The following is a 22,903-nucleotide window of genomic DNA, read 5'->3' as shown; positions in this document are numbered from 1 at the left end:
ATCATGTCTCTGCAATCAGTTGACACAAAATGGATGACAGGAGGGTATTTGGTAGTTTCAGGATCTTGTTAAAAATAGGTTCTTTTTCTATTACAAGAGCTAGTGACTGTAATGTTTGTGGCAAAGCCACTACATTTCTGACAAAAACTTGCTGAGGAAACTGTGTTTTATCAGTGCTATTTGTGTTACATGCTTAGTGATGAGTTACACTTGCAAAGCCCAGACTAAGGTACCCTAATTTCTGCCTGCATGCACTGCATTTCCTACTGGATGGCTTTTGAGGCTCTGAGCCAGTGGGAGTATTTGGCAAAGGGAAAGGGAAAGATGTTTTGAGTTTAGGTCTTATAAAGAGTAAGTAAGTTTGGGCTTTTCTCTCCTACCTGTAGACACTAACAGGGTGACCTACAAAATTAGCAATTTGACCTGGTGTAAATGCCTGTTTCCAGATGAGATAAGATGAGCTGCACATCAGAAGTGTCTGTTGCTCTTCATTGCCTAAGAAAGGAGGGTAGCCACCTAACCCACGTCCGTTGCTCTGTAGACATCTGTCGCTGGCTACACGAATCCTATCCTAAGGGGATTGAATTATGGCCTGAAAACATTTAGTAAATAACTGTGCTCATGGTATTGAAATTAAATCTGTGAGGGGATGTCCTAGGAGGCTTCATAACAGAGATTAAAGCATCTGAATATCAAAGCGTATGCAAAGAACAAAGACGACTGTTAGATTTTAAGTGGTTTTATGGTTTGAATATATGATTTGCAAGTATTACTGGGTTTTTTTGGCTGTTTCTCTGTTTTTTAAATCAAGTCTATCCCAAGAACTATGCCTAAAAACTCTGCAAGCAGCTCTGAATAGACAGGGATTGTGTGTTGAGAACTATTTTGCTAACTTTGCTGATCCATTGATATGAACCCTCTACCCACTAATCATATCAGCTTTGTCTATTTGTGTAGTACTGCTTCCCAGCTCCTAGACCTTGCTAATTCTCAACTCCATGTTGGTGCAAGACCCACATGCTACCTCTTCTCAGTAAACCGTGTTGCCTGAGTTTCTATTCAGAGAAAGCTCACGTAGAGAGCACTGTGACGGAGTGCAATAGGCTGTTCCAGCGGGACTCTGACTTGGGCAATCATAGGGGCACGACGGTGGGACAGGTGCTTTTTATAGCATGTTTCTGCCCTGTATCATAAATGGAGTCATAATGATACAGTTCACTTAGTCAAGGATCAACACATATGCTGTTACGAGTAGAATGCTTGGTTTTGCTCAAAGTCCATTGTTCAAAGGTTTATAGAACAGTTTAGTAAAAATTTCACAGAATGGCCAAAGTTGGAAGTTCCAGCGAAGGAGACTCCACTACCTCTCTGGGCAACCTGGTCCAATGCTCTGTCACCCTCACAGTCAAGAAGTTTTTTCTCAGGTTCAGATGGAACTGCCTGTGGTTCAGTTTGTGCCCGTTGCCTCTTGTCCTGCTGCTGGGCACCACGGAGAAGAGTCTGGCCTCATCCTCTTGACACTCCCCCTTCAGATACTCGTACACGTTGATGAGATCGCCTCTCAGGCTTCTCTTCTCCAGGTTGAACAGGCCCCGCTCTCGCAGCCTTTCTTCAGAGGAGAGATGCTCCAGTCCCCTCATCATTTTGTGGCCCTCCGCTGGACTCTCTCCAGTAGCGCCATGTCTCTCTTGTACTGGGGAGCCCAGAAGTGGACACAGGACTCCAGGTGAGGCCTCCCCAGGGCTGAGGAGAGGGGCAGGATCACCTCCCTCCACCTGCTGGCAACACTCTGCCTGATGCAGCCCAGGAGACCATTGGCCTTCTTGGCCGCAAGGGCACACTGCTGGCTCATGTTCAACTTGTTGTCCACCGGGACTCCCAGGTCCTTCTCGGCGGAGCTGCTTTCCAGCAGGTCAGCCCCCAGCCTGTCCTGGTGCATGGGGTTATTCCTCCCCAGGTGCAGGACCCTACACTTGCCTTTGTTGAACTTCGCGAGGTTCCTCTCCGCCCAGCTCTCCAGCCTGTCCAGGTCCCTCTGAATGGCAGCACAGCCTTCTGGTGTGTCAGCCACTCCCCCCAGTTTAGTATCATCAGCAAACTTGCTGAGGGTGCACTCTGAGTGTCCCTTCCTCCAGGTCATTCATGAGTATATTGAACAAGACTGGACCCAGGACTGACCCCTGGGGGACACCACTAGCCACAGGCCTCCAGCTAGACTCTGCGCCATTCACCACAACCCTCTGAGCTCGGCCTTCCAGCCAGTTCTCAATCCACCTCACCGTCCACTCATCCAACCCGCACTTCCCGAGTTTACCTAGGAGGATGTGATGGGAGACAGTGTCCAAAGCCTTGCGGAAGTCCAGGGAGACAACATCCACTGCTCTGCCCTCATCTACCCAGGCATTCATTCCATCAGAGAAGGCGATCAGATTGGTCAAGCAGGATTTCCCTTTGGTGAATCCATGCTGACTACTCCTGATCACCTTCTTGTCCTCCACATGCTTAGTGATGACCTCCAGGAGGAGTTGCTCCATCACCTTTCCCGGGATGGAGGTGAGGCTGACAGGCCTGTAGTTTCCTGGCTCCTCCTTCTTGCCCTTTTTGCAGACTGGGGTGACATTGGCTTTCTTCCAGTCCTCAGGCACCTCTCCTGATCTCCAGGACCTTTCCAAGATGATGGAGAGTGGCCTAGCGATAACATGCGCCAGCTGCCTCAGCACTCGTGGGTGCATCCCATCGGGGCCCATGGATTTATGGATGTCGAGTTTGGACAAAAGATCTCTAACCCGATCCTCCTCAACCAAGGGAGAGTCTTCCTTTCTCCAGCCTTCCTCCCTTGTCCCCAGGGTCTGGAATTCCTGAGGACTGGCCTTAGCAGTGAAGACTGAAGCAAAGAAGGCGTTCAGCAACTCTGACTTCTCTATATCCTTTGTCACTAGGGCACCCTCCCCATTCAGCAGCAGGCCGACATTTTCCCTAGTCTTCCTTTTGCTAGTGATGTATTTGAAGAAGGCCTTCTTGTTGTCCTTGACATCTCTTGCCAGATTTAATTCCAGCTGGGCCTCAGCCTTCCTTGTCGCATCCCTGCACACTCTGACAACGTCCCTGTATTCCTCCCAAGTGGCCTGTCCCCTTTTCCACATTCTGTAGACTTCCTTCTTCTGCTGGAGTTGTGCCAGGAGTTCCTTGCTCATCCATGCAGGTCTCCTGCCCGCTTTGCTGGACTTCTTCCTCAGAGGGATGTACTGCTCTTGAGCCTGGAGGAAGTGACGCTTGAATATTAACCAGCTTTCTTGGACCCCTCTTCCTTCTAGGGCCCTACCCCAGGAGATTCCCCTAAGTAGGTCCCTGGAGAGGCCAAAGTCAGCTCTCCTGAAGTCCAGGGTTGCAATCCTACTCATTGCCCTGCTCCCTCCTCGTAGGATCCTGAACTCCACCATCTCATGGTCACTGCAGCCAAAGCTGCCCCCAACCTTCACCTCTCCAACTAGACCTTCTTTGCTAGTACAAGGTCTAGCAGCGCACATCTCCTTGTTGGCGTCTCCACCACCTGGGTCAAGAAATTATCATCAATGTTCTGCAGGAATCTCTTCGACTGTTTGTGCCTAGCTGTGCTGTTTTCCCAGCAGATATCAGGGTGGTTGAAGTCCCCCATGAGAACCAGGGGCTGTGATCGTGAGGCTACTTCCAGCTGTCTGTAGAAGCCCTCATCGACTTCCTCTTCCTGATCAGTTGGCCTGTAGTAAACCGCCACCACCATGTCACCCATGTTAGCCTGCCCTTTAATCCTTACCCATAAGCTCTCAACTTGCTCTTCATCCACCCCGAGGCAGAGCTCCATATATTCTAGTTGCTCCCTCACATAAAGGGCAACTCCACTACCTCGCCTTCCTGGCCTGTCTTTCCTAAAAAGCACATAGCCATCCATGACAGCATTCCAGTAATGTGAGCTATCCCACCATGTCTCTGTAACTGCAATGAGATCGTGGCCTTGCAACTGCACAGAGATCTCTAACTATTCCTGCAAGATTTGATTAACATACAGACCTATCAGGGATTTTCTTCCTGCTTTCCTTTCTTTAACTTGCTTTTCTTCTTCCTCTTCTGAGCTGATCTTCATTCTATCTTTCTCCTCAACCCCCCGTTCTCCTTGCAATGCTGCTAACTGCTCTCCCTGTCCTTTCTCTTCTTCAGCAGGTTTAGCTGCTGCACCAATGTTTGCATCACAGCAGTATCTGAGCAGCCTACCAGATCAAGGGCTCCCAGCTTCAACAGTTGACGAATCTGTAGTAAATGGCAGCTGAGTAGAGTTCACAGTCTGAAAGGAATCTGGTGAATGAGTGGCTGAGGGGAAGCAGAGTGGTGAACTCAGTGTGGGGTTGTTAAAGGTAGTGAGCTAGTCAGACACAGCAGTCAATGACGTAGCCTCTATCATCTGTCTGGCCGCTAACAGCAGCTGTCAATAGATGTTATGGCTAAAGTTAAAGAGAGACCTTAAGTTGGGTAATGTAAGAGCTTTCTCCACTCTGATCATGAGTTTCTTGGTGGTAAACAGGGAAGCCATAATGAAGGGAGTGCACGTAAGCTGAATGGTCTTTTCCAGGCAAATAAGGAAGGTGTGGGAAAGGCTGAGGAGGCAATGAAGATGCTAATAACAAGGCTTCCAGCTCTCACAGAGGAGTGCCCTTGTGTCTGGTAACCTTTAGCCTAAGGAAAGGGATCTTAGCATGTAGATCTCACATAAAGACGTGGTTAGAAAGGGGGGTCTCCGCCTTTCTAGGAGAGCAGGGAGCCAGCAGATGCCCTCTCCTGCATGAGAAAGTTAGCCTGGAAGAGATCGTTTGGCTTAGCTACTTTGCCTTTGTTACATACGCTCTACACCCAGGAAGAAATCCTGAGGGATGAAACCAGAGCAGGACCAACGAAAAGATGGTCCTAATTTACCATAAATCCTCTCTTCCTGGCCCACTTTCCTCTTCTCCACTCCAGTGGCATAATGGAAGGTTATCTCATGAGAGCATTGCCTCTAGCAGCTTTTCAGAAGATGAAGCACAACTCTTATCCACTGTGGAGTAGTGCAAAATCTAGCTAATACCATTTGTGGAAGAAAATTGTTTAGAGTAGATTTGTACTTTAGTAGAGATGAAAATATGTAGCATGTGATGCTGTGCAGATGTGGGGAATGCCTTTTTATTTATTCTTGATCTGGAGAAAGTATGAATGAAAGTAAATATTGTCTGCATCAGAAGAGATTTCTGGCACAAGCTTAGTATGGGCTTCTCAAGAAGGTATGAGAGGAGAATATAAAATGAAACATGGATGTTTATAATTGAAGAACATTCTCCCCAGGGGATCATATCACTTCTTTTTTAAATGAAAATTCAGTCAACTAGATATTTAGTTAGCCCAAGGAAATGTTTTCAGTTATCAATTAAAGAGAATATGTGTGTTCTGTTGCTTGAAGATGCTATATCTTAAAATGAATCAGGATGCTGGATGATGATTATCACTTTACTCTTTATTAAATTGCTGGTTTTCCTCCAGCAGTGGCTGCAGCAGCTGTTCAGCCACATTCATTAACTTGTAGAGTAAAACTTTTATTCTAACCACAAATACTAGGACTAAGGTTATTTTTTTTAAGTTCTTTTTTTCAGCTGGAATCACTAGGTGTTTAATTCATTTCATGTTTAAATACTGTTCCCCATAAAGATACGTTTTTAAATACAAGTTAAGTTTGGGATGGACTTATTATAAAGTTGCTTACAGTGCTGTTGTAAAGGTCTGTATTTTTGAGAGTTTACAGTAAAAAATACAAAATGGCTTGCTGGCTGATTAAAGTAAGTGGATTAGGAATGCAGAATATTTTCCAAAAAGCATTTATACATAAATAAATGCTCTTTCCTGAACATTAACAGGGCAGGGCTCATAAAATTATGTCACATATTGAACATTCAGTCAGGATTTAGGCCAGTGCACAGTTCTCCTACTGAAGATGAAAAGACATTTCAAAGCACTGGTCAAGGTGGGATTTCACTGACTTTTCCAATTGTAGACCGTTTCAAAATTTAGTGGTCCTAGAATGCCCAGGAATAATGCTGCAGGACTATGAGGAGACACATAGACACACACACACACACACACACAAAATCAACTGTAATACTTGCCAGTGTCTCTGTATGAGAGTGGCTATGAAAATGTTATAAGCATACCTTTTTCAGGGCCTAGGTCTGGTCACTATATCCCACATTCATGTGCTAACTCTTGGCCATCCTTCTCAGCCTCCCAGAACTGATTCTAAGCCCCACTCAAGTATCGACCTTGTAGGATCCGTAAATTTAGTCTCTGAAGTGCTTCTGAGAACACTGCTAAATAGTTACAAATCTGTAGAATGAAGGTTTGATGCTAAATTGGATGCCTACACATCATACCTGGTGAAGTTAAAGGTCAATATGGAAGGAGAAAGGATTTGAGGAAACTCTCCAACCATAAGCACGCAATAGAGTACTTTAAGAGTTGAGTTAGTATTAAATATATTTCTACTTTATTGCTAAAGTGTAACACTGTTTTACTTCGAAAATTAGCAGCTGTAGAGAAGAGTATAAGAACACAAATCTTAAATTGATTGGCATTGCTGAAAGAAACAGTCACAGAATAAAAAGCTGAGGTTGTAAGGCATTTCTAGGGATTATGTAGTCCAACCCCTGCTCAGGCAGGGTCAGCTAGAGCAGGTTTTCCAGGGCCATGGCCAGTCGAGTTTTGAATATCTCTAAGGATGGAGGTATTCACACAGCTACTTCAGGCAACCTGTTCCAGTATGTGACCACTCTGCTGGTAAAAAAGTCTCTTCTCATGTTTAAATGGAGTTTCCTATATATCAAATTTTTACCCATTGTCTCTTGTCCTGTCACTAGGCACCACTGAGAAGACCCTGACTCCGTCTTCTTTGCTCCCCCTCCATCCTGTCAGGCATTTATATACACTGATAAGATTCTCCCTAAGCCTTCTCTTCTCCATGCTGAACGTTCCCAGCTCTCTCAGCCTCTCCTCATATGAGAGCTGCTCCAGTCCCTAAATCATCTTTGTGGCTCTTTGCTGAACTTTTTCTAGTGCATCCGTGTCTCCCCTGTACTGGGGAGTTCAGCACTGGACCAGCTGAACACTCCAGATGTGTCTCGCCAGTTCTGAACAGTAGGGAGGATCACCTCCCTCAACAGGCTGGCAACAGCCTAGGAGGCCGTTGGCCTTCTTTGCTGCAAGGGCACATTGCTGGCCCATGTTCAGTTTGGTGCCCAGCAGGCCTCCCCAGGTCCTTCTCTGCAAAGCTGCTCTCCAGCTGGTCAGCCTGTATTGGTGCATGGGGTTGTTCCTCCCCAGGGGCAGGACTTTGCATTTCCATTTGTTGAATTCATGAGAACAAAGATATTGAAACAGCAAGTGGTGAGACTCACTGGAACTGAAGTTTGAATTGGACAGAGTATGTTGAATGTTAAGGAAAATTAAAGGATCCACTTGTTAAGTGTCAGCTGCAAAAGTTGCCTGGGAGAAATTCTGCGTTTAAATCTTGCCATTCTGTAGATGGCAGACTGGGAGCTGGTTTGTTGAATTGTTAAAGTTAGCCTTCCCAAGTGAGATTTGTCCTTGTGATTCAGTAGCTTAAGTTTGAAAGTGCGGAAGTCTGTGGGTCCCATTCCGTTAGCTGGAATTTTGGCATGACGCACACTTGTTAATGTTGGGTCATTTGTAGATGCTAAAATAATGTGGTTAGGGTCCTAACGTTAGGCTCCTTTTTCTGAAAGCTGTAAGCTGAACTTTTTCGAAAAGAAGCTTAAATAACAGTTTTTGGCTTATGCATGCACATACTCAGGCCCAGCTGCAGTGCAGCTTTTTCAGAAACTGAAATCTCAACAGTCCAACTTTCCTGGCATTCACAGTCAGTGCTCTAAGGCAGTTTGACATGTTCAGTCCAAGCTAAGGTATTGTGCATGCAATAAAAGTCTCTCATTGTTCTTAAACTTAGTTGCAAAAGAGTGTCTAACAAGTGCAGGCAAGTATTTCATTGCGTGTTTTCAGCTTAAATGGAGTTTGAAAATCGGTAAACCTAACTGCAATGTAGAAGAGCATAAAAAAGGGAGAAAAAAATCTAAAGGATTATGCATAAGCATCTACTCATGTTTTAAGATCATAGTTGTTAAAGATAGTAAGATACACACATATAATATGCTATTAAAAATGTATATACTGATGTTGGCCAGACATTTTTTCTGAGAAGATCAGTTCTCAAAGAAAACTGTTCAGCGGGCCTGAAAGAAGTCCCTTTTTTAGACTATCCAAATGCACCGTTGGGTTTGTGAACCAAAAGTGTAATGCAGGAATGCCTATTACTGGAGAAGCTCTTTTGCTAAAATGGCTCAAAATTGCTAAAAATCCCATTACGCCTTCATCGTAGTTCAAAGTTAGCCTAGGATGATGTAGGAACGTGATGTATCAAAGCACTTACTTTTACCTGTTCCAAGTGATCTCAGTTAAAAACAGATTTCTTTCTTATGTCGCATTCTCTGTTTACAAAAACAGCAAAATTACCCACCAAGCCAGACAGGCAGTGTTGACACGCCGGTGTTGTGTTTTCTGCTCTGTCTCCTTTAAACAAAATTCATGATAAATCTTTGTGTATCAAGACAACCGTAAATGAAAAAAATGTATATACTGTTGACTATCTTAGGACGACTGATTTTGTATATTGTTTTAAACTGTAACACAAAGCCCAAAGAATGGAGATTTCTTGGCATGATAATGTATAATCAAAACAAAAATTAGAAAGTTAGCTGGAGGTGGAACTTGTTTTTAACTGTTTGGAACTGGTAGGGGGAAGGCGACAGGGAGCATATGAAGGATAGCTATCTTTCACAGACATTTGACTGACACTGTGAAAAGCCAAGGTCACGCGCAGGAGGCATGACTTCTCAACTCTGCATTTCACATGTTGCTGTCAGCAAATGTTTCCAAGAGAAGTAGCCCAGAAGCAGACAGGTTTGCTGCTCACCAGTACTCACATGCTAACACCATCTGGTGAGAACAAGAAACACTCTGGGAGCGCTTCGTGCAGGTGGGTTCGGCAAGCGCAGCCTGTAATCTCACCTGGAATCACTGTAAAAAAATGCTTCCAGCTGCCGTTCTGTCGAAATATAATGAAGAAAGGGAAAATATCTGGGAGATCTTTGATAAGTATATTCTTATGCAAATATGCAACCTCATATTTGGATCTAGCTGTTCTTATCCAGTGAAATTTTAATTCAGTGCATTACACAATCCTAGGGCAAAAGCAACGGTATAATTTCTTATGAGATCAATATGATTCAGACATCTCTGGACCTTGCAGGGCAGACCTGGCACAGGCTGTGGAGACTTGAATATGTCTGAAATTATGTCGCTATGTATTGAATGCTTTACCGTCTTTCACTTTCCCCAAAATTCCAGTTTGTAGAGCAGGTGATCGAGTGCATTATTTTGTGCCGAAAATAATGAAAAAAGGTTGATGCATTGCAGGGAACAGAGAGCCTTTGTGTCATCATAAAATAGCTTTTAGCAAAAATTTTTAATAATCAGACTTCTGATGTTTTCTAAAATTTCATCATTCTCTTTTCATAATTGAATTTGCCTACCAGCACAAGCACTAGGAAATATATATTGAAAGCCTTACGGTTTTTCTCTGACATGGGAAGTTCACCTTTGGACAGAAGTGTTCTTTTTCCCCTTTGAGATTCACCGCTAGCAATGTAATGCATGTTTAGCTGTAAACTGACTTATGACTCGTTCTCCAGATAAGAGTTTGAAAGGGGAGTCTTTATATGCCTCACTTGTTATTGGTTTGCTTACATTTTAATATTTCAAGATTTACCTTTTATATTAAAAAGGTTATAGGAGCAACATGATAATTGTCCAGAATTGTTGAGTTTTGCATCAGTGTTGACCATCAAAGTCACTATTAAGAAAAATGTCTGCTGGTCTTTGAAAACTACTGAAATTTTTAGTGAATTTGGATTTGAAAAACTGTGAAAATAGCTTTTTCTATTCTCATATTACCAATCTTTTGGAGAAATTGGCAATTCAGGAGAGGAAATTTGGAAAATTTCAAGTAAACCACCAGGAGCCTGGAAAACACTGGAAAAAGCACTAGAGGACAAATACTATTATGGCTTTGGGTGTTTTTACATTTAAGTATCCAGTATTGCTTTAATGCTTCTCAGAATCAGTCATTTTCGTGTAATTTCAGTGGCAGAAAAATTAGGCTAAATGCTTTTGAAAATAGCACCACTACTCTCCACATATTTTGAGTTTTCTAATCAGAACAGCAGTTTAAATGTTGTTAAGTTGCAGGTGAATTTATAAATTTCTGCAATCCATGTAGAAAAGTTTACAAAATATCCATGCTGTACTGGAGTTTTTAACAAAAGTAGCTGTATTCTTTCTTTTCTCTCATAAAAAATAATTTTCCAGGTTTTATTACAGCACATGGCTTGCATAAAGTCTATCTGCATGGCTTGCTACCCAAGGGCAGCACTTCAGGCATTAAATCGTTAAAACTGTGGCCAATCATATGATTTATCATGACTGTGACAATATTTGGTATTTCTCTGAGCCGCAGCTTCTGAAGTCATGTGAAATTATGAGTTTTCAGCTTTCATTAAGCAATAAAAAATAAGTTTCTGGCCCATCATGGTTTGGAGTGTACAGCTTGGAAATGTAACTCTAACAACAGAAAACTTGGAAAGCAGATCAATCTCTCATATTGATTTTTCACCCGGTCTTATGATTTTGTGGAAGGGAGTCTGGCTTTCATCTGCTGAGACTGGCAACATTGTCAATACTGTGTGATCTTTGGCAGTATATTTATTGTCAGGCTCTCAAATTTTATACAAAAATAAAACTGTTGATAGGTATAATGAGAGTAAAAATAGGGAAAAGGGAGAAGGTGCATATAAAGGTAATTATATTTGCATTCAAAAGCATCTATTTCTAAATATGCCCTGAAATTTCCTTTTTGCAGGATTATGTATAGTATATGTATATTTACATGTGTACATATAAGCACATGTATGTATATGTGTGTGATACATATATATGTGTATATGTGTGTGTATCTTTGTGCAAACATATAAATGGTCTTGAGGAGGAAGAGACCAATGTGCATGATCCTGCATAAAACTGTGAATAATAGATTTATCGCGACAACTTTGATACAGTTCAGGGAGCTTAGTGCACATGTAGGACTCCTGTCCTTTTGATATTCAGTGCTCTGTTTCACATGATACATCCAAACTCGTCTCCTCCAGCAAGTAAAAAAAAAAGAGCAGGGCAAAGTTTTTCTGTAATTATAGATGTAATAAACCACTTTTATATTTCTTCAGAAGCAGTTAACTGAGAACACCCATAAGCTAAGATCCAGCAATCTACTATTTTAAGATTGCCCCGAGCAAGTTAATTTTAGGTTTAGTGCTTTGCAATTTAACTAGAGAATTGCACCATTTTAAGATTCAGTTTTGCAGACCTTAAGACGATCTTCTTCAAGTTTTTTATTATTTATAGCTGAAGTGCATTTAATAATTTGCAATGTGCATAAAACTACTACTACAGTCCTAGTTTAGGAAATGGTGGTTGACAGCATTTTGTTTTGTCTCCTGTGGTGTTTTAGAGACACTGTATTGTGATCTTCCTCTGACCTTAGTTAAGATCCACCCAGAAGTTAAAGAATAATACCCTCTATGCACACACCCCCACCAGAAATGTCAGTGCATAGTTTTATTGTTCAGAGCAGTAATTCTGAGACTGACCTGCACCCTCTGGATTTTGGGGATTCCTATGAGGGGCCAGTAAAAGTCAACAGGGAAAAAACAGACTGTAGTCAGTAGGAATAAATTCATTATACAGGACCCACACTTCCAGAGGACGTTTGTTAGAGATCTGCAAATTGACATAGGCTGAAAACTTCCCATTCTGTGTTTCTGGAGTGCATCCTCCTGTCCTGACAACGAGCAGGACCTGGGTGGTGGTGGGAAGCAGGGAGCCCCATGGGCAGACGTTCCCTCCTCAGCCTGGAGATTGGCGTCAGCTGGAGGTTACGGCATCCCTGAGCTTCCACGAGCCCTCTCGCTCCACCACAGGTAAAACTGGCCCTTTCGGGTTGTGCAGCTTCAATAGGCGATCTAAGCCCACCTGGTTGGTTTTGAATGTAGCGGAGCAGGAAGTGTTCGGTATCTGCGTTGCTGATTGGGCTGGCTTCTGGCTAAGTGGGCAGTGATAAACATCTGGATGTTCATATCTGGAGGAAAACATCTGTCCACAGCCTAAGAAAATTACTGCAGTAGTCTGATGTTGTGGTCCAAATGCTCCCACAAATAGCAGCTCTGCTTTCAGCATTGGTCCCATTATGGAGAATATGTGATTTCTATGCAGGTGCTTCTAGCTCCTACAGGAGGAGTTAGATGTGGAAGCACACCACTCTCCTGCTCTGAGAATTCAGCAGCTGTTCACCCCTTCCAAAATATTTGGAAGTTATCTAAAAATTAGATGCTGAGTTGCACTTATTTGAGCATATGAAGAGACTGGAGGAGGAGGCAGGGGAAGGATTAACCATTTGCGTTTCCTGTTTAAAATGAAATAGAAACGTGAGTCATGCCTGAGCAGCACGTTAATGAGGCTGTTCTCAGTTTGGCATTTGGAATCCACCTGTTTCGTAGCACTGATATTCTTGCAGCCAGCCTCCAGGTGTGGGGACCTTGTGCCATTAAACTTAGATCTTCTTAATAGCTTGGAAACCTGCTTATCTGAAGGTGTCTTTCCAAACAAAAAGACTGTGCTAGACTAGCTCTAAGTAGTGCACGGTACAGGCTTGCTTTATCTGCCTGCAAGCCGCCTTGCAGACAGTTTGCATCCCAGAGGAAACTCTCTGGTTAAGTTTCATTAGATCTAGTGAGGCAGAAAAAAATGGGAGGAAAAAGTGAGCAGGATGAAGGCCTGAAAGTCTTGGCTGCACCTTACCATAATAAGTAAGGTTTATACCATTAAAAAAAAAAAAAAAACAGAACAAAGAACAAGTCTAAGGAAACACGTTTAAACAGCTAAAGATGAGTCAGCATACAGGAAACTAATTCACATGACTGGTGAGCACAGTGACAAGATTATCAGTAAATCTTTTTTTCCCAGTTTTCCTCTCCTCCCTCTTCCCCTAAATTACAGTTTAATGACTCTGCTTTAGAAAAATACCCGGTGAATTAAGTATGAAGCTTGTCACTTTCCTGGAGCCTTAAATCTCCAGCTGTCCTGCAGAGAGGATGTCGCTCTTCCCCAGGAGCCACTGTGGCACGGAGGGACTCGCCCTGTAGGCTGGGGGAAATTTTAAAGCTCCAAGCATATATTAAAGCTCCCTTGCTAATCATTAAGTTCAGAAAAAAATAACTTTGATTTCACAATGAGCATTTTCAAGGGCATTTTTTTTTTTAGCAGTGCGCAGAAAGGATTTTCATTGCTTTCAGTCTGGAGTATTTAAGTGAAAATGTGAAACTGTAGGGTCTGGATTCAGACCATCTGTTAAGGCACCTAATGGCAAGGACAACTGCACTGCTAATTTAGGAGCCATCATTAATTTAGGCATTTTAAAGTAATTAAGGGTAATTAATAATCATCTATAATTAAGGAATAAATTAGGTGGGATAAATCCAATTCTAAGGTCAGACTCTAGTTGACTCAATTTCTATATGTGATGGAGGAAAGGGGTCTGAAGGTGCCTTCCAGTTCCCTTCCAATGGTCTCATGCAATGTACGTTGCTTAACTGCTGATGCCAAAAATCTTCACATCCCTATTTCTAGCCACACTTGCATCCTACACAAGTTGCAGAGAACAGCTCAGTGTTGTCTGAGCTAAAATGATCCCCTGCTCGTACCAGCCACTGCTCAGAGGTACCAAACCGCCCGAGCAGAGGGCTCGACCGATAAGTCCTCGAGCCTGGGCTGCGCCGACACCAGGAGAAGCGGTTCTTCTGCTCTCTCCCCAACCCCAGAAACCATTCGGGTTTCAGCTCCGCTGTGGAAGGAGGGCTTCCACAACGTACTGCTGCTTCCTTTGTGGAAGCTGTTGTAAAGACGGTAGGAAAATGTGCTCCCGGACTGTCAGTCTGGTGTCTTTCAAAGGAGCTAATCTTTTCCTGGGGAGGTGGTGAGCTGGGTTTTTTTTCCCCCCTTCTTCAGAGTTGCAATATACTTGATAGAAAGGCTGGAACTGCATGCACTGGCAAGCCTGCCACGCTAATCCTCACGGGTTGCCCAACTGCCTGCTTTCCCGAGTACATGGTGTTCAGCAGCGTAGGTTGACTGTGAGGCAACTTGAGCCAACACCCTGAGTATTTAATATTCTTGATATAACTTGATTCCGGGAATGACTAACGCCAGATCTGCTTTAACTTTTCTCCTTCCTCATTTGCGCTTCGAGCTTTATTCACCTGGATTTTGGGCTCATCATCCAAGTTTGTAAAGTCAAACCGCAGCTCAGGAAGGAAGGTGTGGCTTGCTCCTTTGTTCCAGCGTGGAGCCCTGAAGTAGTAACAGGAGGAAGGCAAAAATGTCTTTCAATTTAAAGGAGATGCATCAGTTCAAAGCAGTAGATATTTGATAATGTCCATCAGCCTCAAGCAAAGCTGCTACTGACTGCAAGTTCAAGCTCTAGGCTGAACCTTGTTAACGCACACTGGCAGAGATATCCAAGGGGGGTCCTAATGTCATACTTTCAAGCCCTTAATCAGGTGCTTAAATAAGTGGCCTGACTTTCAAAGGTAACAATGCTACCTACTTCTTTCTGCTCAAGCTTTGATAGAGATGTTTGAAACTGTTGGGAGCTGCTGCAAATCTGACATTCTTTAAAAAACCAAAAACAAAAAACCAAAAAAAAACAGTAATCTTTTGAAAATCCTATTTTGCATTGATGAGGCACAAAATTATGATTTCTACTCACCTCCAAGCAAAGGGTAATAGCAGATATTATGTTACTCTAATCTCACTGATGACTTTTTTTACAAAACAGACTATAGTACATTTACCAGTACATGATGAAGGAGCATAAATAATTTAAACAACAGTTGTCAAAATAAACGAGCAAAGTGCATTTTGTGATAAATTACACTGCTTTTTTAATGTGTTCCTCAGTTGCAAAATTCAGTATTTTGCAATGGATCTCCCAGACATTAAAGTAAATTAGCAAACCTCTACTCTATTAGCCGGAGTTTTAATCTTAACTAGAAAGGAATTATTCAGTATTATTTTGGCAGGGTTCCTTTATAATATTCTTTTCCAGCCACAGTCTTACAGTGTAGTATAAGTTATGTATATGTCCTCATGATTTTAGAGCTGAAAGCTGATTATGAACAGTAAAGAATTTGAGCTAGCATAAAGATATAATTGTTTTAAATAGAGTTTAGCAACAATTCATATTGCTGGCTGCTTCCGATTTTCCTTTGGTATGCAAGTGTTAACAGAATTTATGCTTGCTTAAGGAGAGCATAATAGTAGAAAGTTATTTTTAAAGGCCTAGTATCAACATTTATGTATACACAGGGCATACACCTGCCTAATTTTTCTGCTTTGTTGCATTTAGTTTAGAATTTACATGCTGAAATTCCATTGTCATGGGCCTTTTTTTCTTTTTCTTTTTTTTTTTACCATACATGTAGGCTTGCTCTCCATAGTTACTTAGGATCATTCCTTTCTCCTGAAAAATCAAGGCAGCTGCCAAGGTCTAGCATCTGTGCAAATCAGAACTGTAGTCATTTTTCCTGACAATATGTAGGTACCTATGATGGATTTTTTTGTTGTTTTGTTGTTTTTTTGTTGTTTTTGTTGTTTTTGTTGTTTTGGGATTATTTAAATAGAAAAAAATGAGGCTGAAAACCCACAAGAACTGGTAACAGGCTTCAGGTACACTGGAAATAACTGAAGTATTTTTCAGGCATTTGATTTGTATGGACTAGTTATGGAGGTGATGGTATGTTTTTAAGTAAATCAACCCTGGCTAAGTATCACTGCCCATTTCAGTCTTGCCTTGAAATCAAAGAGCAAACTTCCTCCAAGTGTTACCCAGAACAAGGAGAAACAAGCAAGAGCAGTTAATTGAAAACTTTAAGGTTAGGTCAAGTCTGATGTGCATCATCATACAAAAAGGATGAATTGGAATAGGGGAAAATATTTTGGGTTGGAGGTGCTGGCAGTGTGGATGTGTGCAGAAATAAGTGCCAACATAGAGAGACAAGACAAACTGGATACCAATGGAAGTAAATAATAATTAAACGAATAGTTTTGTCTAAAAGGGGTGTTTTCCTGATTCATCCCCACTGGTCAGACATGTCTGTATCTACACTAGTGTCCATGTTCATTCCATAGGCCCACATGGCATCTTCAGAAAGGCTGAGATTTTTTTGTCCTGGTTATTGTCTCATCAACATCCAAAAGGCCTTTGTTTTTGGAAATAAACCTCAAAAACAAGCCTTTCATTCGAAGATACAAATGGGATCCTCCTCAGTCTAAATATCCTACCTACTTTGATATTGAGCCTAATAATTCTACTGGAGCAAGAGATTGATAGGCCAGATAATTTGTTTTCACATTGCAAAACTTCTGAAGATGTGACATGGGGAAAGAGTGTCTGATGATACTGGAAACCAGCTAATGGCTCACCCTGATTCAGCAGGGTTACAGGGGTAAGGATGAAGCTTTCAGGTCCCGAAGAAGCACCAGAGAAGAAGTTGCTACTTCCTCATTCATAGTGCGTGTATATGTACATACATAATTCTGTGCGCAAATTTTTTCCCTTTCTTACACTAAACAGCTACTGTGGGTTTGGGAGGCAACACCATAAAGTCCCAAAAGCTATAATGATCGGGAACTACTGTCTGTTTAGGATGGCTGTTGCTTTTGGGTGGGTGAGATCTCTATTAGCCCCTGTGAGAGTAGACCAAAGTGGCTAGCAAGTCCAAGAATCAAAACAGGTATACAGAATTAACAGGGAAAACTTGTCAGCAGAGGACAATTCACATTCCAGTCTTCAAAATCTTTTGTCTGGTCCTTAACATCTCAACTAAAAGTTTTAACATAACTTATTGCCAGCACTAGAATTAGCAGTGATTTGCCAGAACTTGGTATTAAGTAAAGGGCCTTGACTGTTCCCGGCCAGATCAGTAATTTTGCTACTGTGCAGAGAAGTGAGCACCAGCCAAAAGGCAGTCAGAATCTTCCACAGCAATGACCCAGGAGATTGTTTTTCACCTTTCTAGTGGTTGCCATGGTGCATCATCTTCAAAAGGCATAGTTTCCAAACTAATTCTGTCTCTCACAATCAAATCCTGTAAAACATTAATTTTAGAGTGTGTTATTACTCATAAGTATGTAAAAATGGCACCGCCTTACTCAAAAATCTGTTCCCTGTGTGTATTCAGATTCATGCTTGCAGCCTTGATTGACTAAAACAGTTTTGTTGCTTTTTTTTTTCCTCTTAGCTCTGGAGAACCAGCGCAGCTTACATTTCATCTACTCACTTGTTAACTAAGGTCCAGATTCATCTCATCTACCTTCACGTCTCTACCAGGTCTCTCAGTGCTCACTCTACAGTCAACCGAAGCAGTACAAATCTCCCAAGAGCAATATGGTTTGGGTTTGGGGACAGCAGGCCAATAACTGTCTATCTATCTCCTCTGACTGCATGGAGAGGCTACAGATGTAATTTAGGTAACAGCAGAAGGTGTCTAAAAACGGTTGGATGAATGTGAGCCACACTTTCATATGCCAGGCCTTTGTTGGTACCACAGACAAAAAATAACAAGGATAGTAGTTACACTTTGGGTTGGATATGTTGTATAATATAAGTAGCTAATTTTGCGTGGTGGGAGAACTGATATTTTAAAACAATTAGCTACTTTCACATTCAGTGGCACTTTCAGTCTAGTCTGTGATAGATGACTCAACATGATTTCAAAGCAGATCCACATACTCACCACAAATTTTAAAGAATATTTGGAAAAGCCCAACGATGTTCTGAGTGTCAGGAGTACAGAAGGTTGTGCTATAGCCTGGGCTTTAGTAGGGAAGTCTATCAAGCCTGCTCAGATCCTCTTGGAGACTGCTGTGGAGGTTTCAGAAGCGCTATCATCTCGAACACGGGGAGAAAGCGTGGTCTCAGAACTCTTTTTCGTGTTAAGTCTGGTGAACTGGAGTTTTGTATAGATAATAACTACTCAATCATGAGCCTCATGTCTTAGTTGTCCTGCAGGCAGTCCTGCTCCCTGGGAGTAAGGGTCATTTTCTTTAAAGGTTATTGCAAATGATATCTCAGCATGGTGGTATGGATGAGGTGCCGTTGGAAGTATTGCTGGATCTGCAGAATGTAGCTATTTAGTCATGATCACTTGTGGTTATTGCATCTATATAGTCACAAGAGATTTTGTGGTGCACACATATGTAAAATACATATGTTTTGATATTTCTCATGACATTTTCGCAAGAATTATGCTTACAAATGCCACGTGTTGGCACACCAAAGATGACGGCTCTTTATTAATGAACACAACAAACTCCTTTGTTTATGGACAATGGAATATGCAATTCTGCAGCTGGTTTGTAAACTACTCTAAGATCCACTTCTATGAGCAGCAGTCTATAAGAGCAAGATAATCACCATTTATCAAAAATTATTTTAAAAGATAATGTACGTATATATAGGCTTTCATTTCCTTAGCTCCTACTTCAACTCAAAACCAATGTATTTAATTAAATTGAAAAATGTAATTTAAATGTTAGCACTATAAGCGCAGTGCATATGTTTTCCGCATAGTTTGATTACAAATGGCATATGTCCCATTTGTCTAATCCCTATTTCTGTGGTTACAAAATAGCCATGTTATACAAAAACAACTAAATTATATATTTGCATACAATACTGCTGTGGCTCTGTGGAAGCCATTTTGGGCTGTTCAATGCTTACAGTTTCTTTCCTTTAAATGATTTGTTATTTCACCAGCTCTACTGCAGAGCTGTTCCAGTCTTTTGCTTGAAAACATTTTTTTCATTATTCTACTCTAATTACTGAAAATGAAGTAAATAATGTTTAGTAAAATAAATAATAAAAGATAATAAAAGAAAGTACTGCTAACATACATTAGTAGTTCTTCATGCCATTTAAGCCTATGGGATTTTTGTTACTTGGATTTCAAAGTCTTTGGGCAGATACCAGTCTTTAGTTAAAAGACTGAATAGCGCAGTGGGACCCTGATTCCTGGCTGGGCACTGACAAAGTAACACTGCAAAAAATGGTTTGCAGGATTGGGCCCTCTAGTAGCAAAAGAAAAGTCAGAGAATACATAATTTGAACAAGAGCTCTGACAGTTGCCAGTGGGTCTGCTGTCCTTATTGTTATTTAAAAATAAAATTAGTTTTGCCTGTTACCTGCAGTGCAGTTCAATACATTCACAAGCCACTGGCTTCATTTTTTATTACCTTTTAAAGTGAAGTTAAGCATCTGTGTTCTCTGGAAGCCCATAGTTAGCGTTCGGGGAGACGCCCAACGTGGCTCCACGCTGTGAATACTGCAGTAGCGGAGCTGGCGTGCGAGGCTCCTACCCCTGCCCACAGCCGTTCTTCCCCACTCCCTGCCAGGGCCGCTGGAGCTGTAGTGGAGCTGTAAAGGAGATCTATGAAATGAGGTGGTTTAGCATGAGTATTGCTCTTTGGGTTTGTTTTTCACATCAGATTATTTCATGGCTCTGCTGTACTGCGGTACAGCAGGGTTGGCCCACATGAAGAGCAATGATACTTGGTGGAGAAAGGGAAAAAAAAATTGGAGAACCAGGGCCATCTCCACTGTGGCATGATTCATGACATGGAATTGTGCTCTGAGTATTATATATATGTACTGGAAGCAGATCCGTGCTTTTCATTGCACAGGTGAAAGGGCGAGTCTCCTTCCATGGTGTGAAGGCACAAAGGCAAAGCTGCCTTGGTCTATGAACAGAGAAGCTGCTGTTTGGCATCCAGAAAGGACATCATTTGATGTGCATGCTCCAAAAGGAGAAGTGAGGGAAATATTCTCTGAATGCCAGGTGGAGTTTGCACAGTTAAGGATATTCCAAATCCCAGCAATGCATAAATAATATACTTTTACATAGGAAGCTAGAATGGGAAGAACCAGTGTCCAAAATTTGCTTTCCAGCGGAGAAGTGCAAAACTATGGAGTTATCTCTTTTTATAGCAGACTCAGAAGTTTGGCCTTTTTACCAGAGAAATTAAAGGTTATTTACTGGTTAAATTCTTGAGAACATGAATCAAAACCTAAAAGTTTTTTTAAGCACATCTGTTTTCTACGTAGAGACAATAAGACAATAGTATCTGCAAGGTGACAGTCAGGGATGGATGGATTTCCTTAGCATCTAACTGATGGTCAGAGTGAATTTACAGCAGCCAATTTAGAATTGCTCACTGGAGTAGCCACATCGATGTGATAGCTATGAACAATATCCCTGCGCAATGAAGAGAAACCTTTCAGCTGTATCAGAAGGGGTAACTTTTTGAGATGCTCGTCCCACCTAGGCTTGGAATTAATTTCTAATCTGGGATATAGGCCAGGAGGTCAAAGACAAAAGTTCTTGTTGGTGGGCTGCGCTCTGGCCAGAAAAAGTAATCAGGCTGCTCCATTAGGCCACGGATACAGTAGTCTCATGTGAGCTTCTAACTAGAGTAAGCTGGAAAAAACTGGGCAGTGTGTTGTGGTTACACCCTCATGAGGTGAGATCATTTTCCTTTGTAACCTCAGAAATGAAAGTAGAAGCTGAATAGGAGTGTCATTAAGTTGATACTTAGCATGTTTATAGCCCTTTCGACGATCTCCAGTCCTCACACCCTTTGGGACTGAACTCCAGAATCCTGAAAGCTGGGACTCGGAGAAAACCCCTTCTGCGGAGGGATGGTCAAAGTGGCAATTCCTTACAGTCTCACATTGTAATGAACCACTGGTTTTCTGACAAGGCTGCAGTTTAGTTTTGCAGCCTCTGATATATCACAGTTTTGTTTTTCTCCATTTAGGCATTTAATCAGCAAAACGTTTAAATGCAGCCTCTCCGGGAACATGGGCTCATCTTGCTAAAATATCAAGGCATGGAGTCTCGTAGCTAAACAGTGTCCAACATCCATTTCTTTATGTTGCACCCAGTCTGCTGCTGAGCCTCTAGCCTAAGCAAGGACGGGTACTGAATACAGGATCTTTAAAGCATGGCTTGGAGGTGGCAGCTAAAAAATACTAATTAGTGACGGACATTCCATCTGTGTTTATTTTGGAGCAGTCTGTAATAGTGGCTGGGCTCGTGGAACAAGTATGAAGGAATGGCTGCCTGAACTAGTTACTATGAGGTAGTAATTTGAAGCAAGAGTGCAAATGCTGAATGTGTGTTTCATGCTTTTACTCAATGACAGCATGTTACGTGTGTGTCATTAGCACAGAGTAAGGGCATGCACATGGACAGTTATAGTAGAGCGTCTGGTGCGCTGTAAATCCAGACGTTGGTTACCTAGCAGTAATGTGTTCATGGAGGCATACCCTTAACTATCCTAAATAGACAAATGCATGATGCAAGCTGAAGATTTCAGACATATGGATGTGCCAAAAGTTTCAAATATGTTGTGGGTGAGGCTTTAGAAATGTCTTGAGGGGTTACCAGAACTTGTAGCAGCCCCGGATCTGCTTTTAAATGATATGTTGGCACTTGCTTGGGATAAATATTAAAAGACTTGTAGGAATCATCAGAGAAAATTTTCACAAGTAACTTAGAAATCAAAGTCTTGTTGACTTTTAATGAGACTTTGGTGTGCAAATCACTTGGGATTTTTTTTGAAAATCTTGTCCATCTTCTTTCTAGCCAAAGACTGTTTCATGCTCCAGTGGCAGAAATCCTTCCTTCCTTCCTTCCTTCCTTCCTTCCTTGAAGCAAAAATTTAATTGGGATTTGTATTTTTCTGGCACTGGAAGAAAAATAACACATCCCATTAGATACTTTCCCTTGATTTTTTGAAGCAACTCAAGTTTGCTCATGAATTGTGATAAACTGTTTGGCCTGAGATAAAATGGTAACAATTCTCCTACAGTTGCATGTTCCTACCAACCTAATTGCCTACCATGGGTCAAATATGAAAGGTGTTTAATAATAAACAAAGCATTATTTTTGTTTACTCTTATTTTACCTGCCCATGGGAATTCCCTAACTATGATGTTGATTTGTTCATATGTTGCAAAAAGAAATAAAAAGCTAATCAGTGTAAAATCGAAACAATGTAGCAGCACGGACACAATAAATTATCCAGCTGCAAAATGGTATCAATAGTGCTGAGCAAATTGTTTCTCTAACAAACTTCAGTACTTTGTTGATTGTTTGCAGGAAGCATCTCATTATCTCAGCTATGTGCATAAATATCTAAGAATATCTAAGAAGATTATTCAGTGTGTAATTTCCTTGTCAAATTCCAATATCCAAAACCTCAAAGGAGTTTAGAGATCGTATCCTTCACTGGAATCTATATCATTCTTTATTGCAGTAGAAACGTAAGCCGTAAACATGCTAATCCTGAGCATTGTGGTACCTCCATTTTACACGCTAAGTGGAATTTGTAGCAATCAAAGTAAGCATTAATTTACAATTCCTATCACCTCTTGCTTGCTACTAAATTGCTGAATACCTACTCTGAGCTAGTCATCTTGATAATCCATGGTGAGAGGAACTTGCAAAGAGTAGTTCATCCAATACGAGAGGTACTGTAGGATAAATACAGCGGATCACTCTTCCAAGGGGTCTGTTTTTCTCCACTGAATGTAAATGAAGCCTAGATA

General features: G+C 41.7%; 1 protein-coding gene across 5 annotated transcripts in view; it reads left to right on the top strand.

The window, feature by feature from the left end:
- Nucleotides 1–22,903, top strand: part of SAMD12 (sterile alpha motif domain containing 12) — a 182,455-nt gene that overhangs the window by 140,583 nt on the left and 18,969 nt on the right. For 2 of the 5 annotated variants that reach the window (XR_011139306.1, XR_011139305.1), the window contains exon 5: nt 17,535–17,763. The exons of the other annotated variants lie outside the window; for them this stretch is intronic. The gene's annotated coding sequence lies outside the window, so the exon portion shown is untranslated. The remainder of the gene's footprint in view (nt 1–17,534; nt 17,764–22,903) is intronic. 5 annotated transcript variants of the gene reach the window in all.

The sequence above is a fragment of the Struthio camelus genome, chromosome 2 (genome assembly GCF_040807025.1).
Source record: "Struthio camelus isolate bStrCam1 chromosome 2, bStrCam1.hap1, whole genome shotgun sequence".
Classification (NCBI taxonomy): Eukaryota; Metazoa; Chordata; class Aves; order Struthioniformes; family Struthionidae; genus Struthio; species Struthio camelus.
Note: the sequence above shows the minus strand (reverse complement) of the source record. Positions and strands in the feature narration are given on the sequence as shown.